The sequence below is a fragment of the Penaeus vannamei genome, chromosome 25 (assembly GCF_042767895.1).
Source record: "Penaeus vannamei isolate JL-2024 chromosome 25, ASM4276789v1, whole genome shotgun sequence".
Lineage (NCBI taxonomy): Eukaryota > Metazoa > Arthropoda > Malacostraca > Decapoda > Penaeidae > Penaeus > Penaeus vannamei.
In genome coordinates this window covers 27,040,079-27,044,791 of record NC_091573.1, presented here as the reverse complement: position 1 = coordinate 27,044,791, position 4,713 = coordinate 27,040,079, and positions in this window count along the sequence as shown.

Genomic DNA, 4,713 nt, shown 5'->3' with positions numbered 1-4,713 from the left:
AACAGACAGAGAGACAGAGAGAGAGAAACAGAGACATGCAAACAGACAGACAGGCAAGCAAACACACAGATACACTCACATAAACACACCTACGCACCGACACGTGCATACACCACCCAAAACTATTCCTCGTAAAGGAGAGTACGCAAGTTTACGTAAAGTAACAAGCACTCACCCACGTGCGTTGTAATTACCGCTATTTGTATCCCAGCAATTCGGATACGGAGGCCATGTTTAATGCAAATCCATGAATAGCAGAGTAAGGGGAAAGGAAAAGAGAATGACGCAGTATGACAAAAGCACATGACAATTACGTAATGATCTGATAGAGGTAGGAGACGGGGAGAGACGGGGAAGGGAGGAGGGTAAGGAGGAAGAGAGATGAGGAGGGGAGGGAGGGAAGAGGAGAGGGAAGAGGGAAGGGAGGGGCGAAGCTGGGAGAGGAACAGGGAGAGGAGGGAGGAAGGGGGAGAAAGAGGAAAGAGGGGGAGGAGAGAGACGAAGGAAGGAGCGAAAGGTAACTGCTGGATGAGGGTAAGGGGGGAAGAGGGGGAAGGAGAGAGGAACGAAGGGAGGAGGAGGGAAGGAGATGGGAAGAGAGGGCAAAGAGGGAAAGGGAGGGATAGGGGAGGGGTGCTGGAGTAGGGACGAAGGTGGGGAAAAGAGGAAGGTGGAGGAGTGAGAGGGAAAAAGAGGGCAAGGAGGAAGAGGGAGGAGAAAGAAGGGAAGGAGGAGGAGGAAGGAGGTGGAAGGAATAGTCACTTTGGAGACAGACAGGGGGAAGGGGGAGAGGGAGAAGGAGGAGGGGAGGGAAGGGGAAGAACAAGGGTATGAAAGGAACGGAGAGGGAGAAGGAGAGAGAGAGGGAGAGGGAAGGGGGATATAAACGAAACTGAGGAGACCGGGGGGAGAGGGAGAAGGAGAGAGGAAGTGCAGAAGGACGAGGGTGAGAAGTAAGGGAGAGGGGAAAGAGGGTAAGTGGAGAAGGCTTGGGAAGAATGAGCAAACGGACGGGGGAAGGAGGAAGGAACAAGGTGAGGAAAAAAATCGAAGAGAGTGAATGAGGAATGAGAGAGTTGGGAGAAGAGGGAAGGAGAGAGGGTGCGAGAGGAATGAGAAGCAACAGACATGAAAGGTGAGGAGAAGAGAGTGAGAAGTGTTGGAGGAGGAGAGAGAGAGAGTGAAGGAGGAGGGGTGAAGGAGGTGGTATTGAGGGCCTGAATATTTCATGTGTCTTTTACGCTAATATAGGACTACCAACAAGAGTTCTTTCATCTCTCTATCAGCGTGGTGGAAGACCCTGGGGGGGCGGGGGGGGGGGCGGTGATTTATCGTGTCATGTCAAGGAGGGAAGCCATTAAACTCACGTTATGATGTGGATTCTTTCTTCTTCTTCTTCTTCTTCGTTTCCGCCTTCTTTATATTTTTTGTGTTTGTCTTTGCCTTCGTCTTCGTCTTTGTCATCCTCCTCATCTTCTTCGTCTTCTTCATCGTCTTTAGTCCTCGACTTCTTCGTCTCTGTCAATGTCTTCGTCTTCGTCTGCGTCATCTTTTTCTTCCTCATCTTCGTCTTCTTTTGTCTATGTCTTCGTCTTCTTCCTTGTCTTCGTTCTCGTCTTTGTCTTTGTCTTCCATCTTCTTCCTCTTCGTCTTCTTCATCGTATTCCATCTCCCTCTCCGTCTTCGTCTGCGTCTTCATCTTCTTCTTCGTCTGCGTCTTTGTTTTTGTCTTTGACTTCATCTTCGTCTCTCTCTCTTTCTCAGACTCCATCTTCGTCTTCTTTTGTTAGCCACTTTGTCTTCCTCACTTTTTCTGTTTATATCTACACACACTTCTGTCGAACTGTCACATCCATCCTGATTTTCCTCCTCTTTCTCTTTGGCCTTCTCGTTCTCCTATTCCTCTTCCTCCCCCTCTCCTCCATCGCATCTTCCTTCTCTTCCCCATGCTATTCCTGTCCTCCCTCCACCACCACCTCCACCACCTCCTCCTTCTTCCCCTCCCCCTCCTCCTTCACCTCCCCTCCCTTCTTCTTCCCCTCCTCCTTTTTCACCTCCTCCTTCTTCCCCTCCTCCTCCATCAGCTCCTCCCTCTTCCCCTCCTCCTTTTTCACCTCCTCCTTCTTCCCCTCCTCCTCCTTCACCTCATCCTTCTTCCCCTCCTCCTCTTTTAGCTCCTCCTTCTTCCCCTCCACCTCCTCTCCCTCCTCCTTCTTCCCCTCATCCTCCTTCACCTCCTTCTTCTTCTCCTTCTCTTCTCCCTCTTTCCGAAATAAATCATTCAAGCTGCTCCTCGCACCTTCTCAGACTCAAGAAAACGCCATCATTACCTATCATCTTTACGCCATTAGCGAGAGATCATTCACCTGCGCCATGCATCCCCTGAGGTCACGTGACCTGAGGGTTCTGGAGTGCTGGCTGTCTGAGCTGGGATTGTGGATTCTGGTCTGTCTGATTGGCTGTCTGTCTGTCTGTTTGTTTTCATTTTTTTCTCTGTCTCTGGTTTCTTTAATTTCTGTTTTTGTCTCTATTGTTGTCTCTGTATCTGATTCTGTCTGTCTGTCTTTCTGCTTGTCTGTCTGTTTGTCTCTCTCTCCCTCTGCCTGTCTGTCTGTCTCTATCTCTGCCTCTATCTGCCTGTCCGTCTCTCTCATCCTGTCTGTTTGTCTTTCTCTCTCTTTCAGTCTGTCTCTATTCTCTCTCTCTCTCTCTCTCTCTCTCTCTCTCTCTCTCTCTCTCTCTCTCTCTCTCTCTCTCTCTCTCTCTCTCTCTCTCTCTCTCTCTCTCTCTATATATATATATATATATATATATATATATATGTATATATATATATATATATATGTCTCTCCTCCTCTATATCTCTCTTTTCCTCCACCCCTCTACCTCCCACGCTCTTTCTCTCTCTCTCTCTCTCCATCCTTCTTCCTCTTTCCCTCGTCCCTCTCTCCCTCTCTCTCTCTCTCTCCCACGTCTCACCGGATTCAACTGACCTCCACTCAGAGAGCAAAATGATATGTTCCGAATGTCGAGGTGAAACAGATTGTTGAATTTGCCTCAGGTTATGGCAGGCGAGCATGAACACTTGCACACAAAGATAAGCCCACAGCTATACTCATGCGCTGAATTATACACCGTGGGTATGTTGTTAGTAAATGGTATATGAACAGTGGAATTGCATGCTGTTCACTCACGCACGAGCGGATCTACATTTGCACGTGCATACATGTTTATATAGCGTTTTTAGGTGTATGTTTGTATGTAAAGGTATATAAAAGATAGATATATGGATATGTGTGCTCTGTCGATTATGCTTGTATATATGAACATGTATATGTATCTGTATGCATGCCTTTGCATATGCATATACGGGTGTGTTTGTAAGAGCACATTCACTCGTTTATGTACGTATATGTCTGTCTATCTATCTCATTCTCTCTCTCTCTCTCTCATCTCTTTCTCGTCTCTTTCTCGTCTCTTTCTCGTCTCTTTCTCTCTCCCTCTCTCTCTCTCTCTCCCTCCCTCTCTCTCTCTCTCTCTCTCTCTCTCTCTCTCTCTCTCTCTCTCTCTCTCTCTCTCTCTCTCTCTCTCTCTCTCTCTCTCTCTCTCTCTTTCTCTCGCTCTCTCTCTCGTTCTTGTCTAGCAATCTTGCTGACCTGTGTTCAATCCCGCTCGCTGCCAGTAACCCCGGCCATTCCTTGCACAGGGGGAGATTTAGGAGCAAAATAAAGCAGACAGCATGTCACAACAAAGAATATCCATTGTAATAACTGGAATCTACACTGAATGCTTAATCTCTCTCTCTCTCTCTCTCTCTCTCTCTCTCTCTCTCTCTCTCTCTCTCTCTCTCTCTCTCTCTCTCTCTCTCTCTCTCTCTCTCTCTCTCTCTCTCTCCCTCCCTTTCTCCCTCTCCCTCCCTCTGTCATACACACACAAACACATATCAGTATGTGTATGTAAGTATATATGCGTATGTATATTTGGAAACAAAACATACCCAGCGCTTGCAAATTCCCACACAGCATCGAGGGTTGGCTTCCACAGTATCAGTATCCATAATACTGATCAGCCACTAATAACCTTAAATTACCATTGACGAAATACTACTCTGTCTTGCAAAATTTCCGTCATTTAAACGACTTTGAAAACTGCAGGGAGATCATTTGTCGTTGTTTGTGTTATTAACAATATTATGCAACATGATGAGAGTAATCAAGTTGGGATGTTGCTATAAAAGTTTGAATTGTCTTTTCGATACAAAAGTCATGTTGCTAAAGAGGGGAATTTTGTGTACTTTTCTTCTGTCTCTGGCTCTCTGTCTCTGTCTGTCTCTGTCTGTCTGTCTGTCTGTCCGTCTGTCTGTCTGTCTGTCTGTCTGTCTGTCTGTCTGTCTGTCTGTCTGTCTGTCTGTCTGTCTGTCTGTCTGTCTGTCTGTCTGTCTGTCTGTCTGTCTGTCTCTCTCTCTCTCTCTCTCTCTCTCTCTCCCCCTCCCTCCCCTCCCCTCTCTCTCCCTTTCACTTCTTTTTCTTTCTTTCCACTTTGAAAATTAAATAAATCATGGGACAGATAATAGATGTAGGTATGATACATGTGCGGTATAAACGACTAATGAATCGTAATAGTAGAGCATACAGCTTACATGACAAAAAAAAAAAAAAAAAAAAAAAATCTGAATAAATGCTTGTACAGATTACGTATACAGATTACATGACA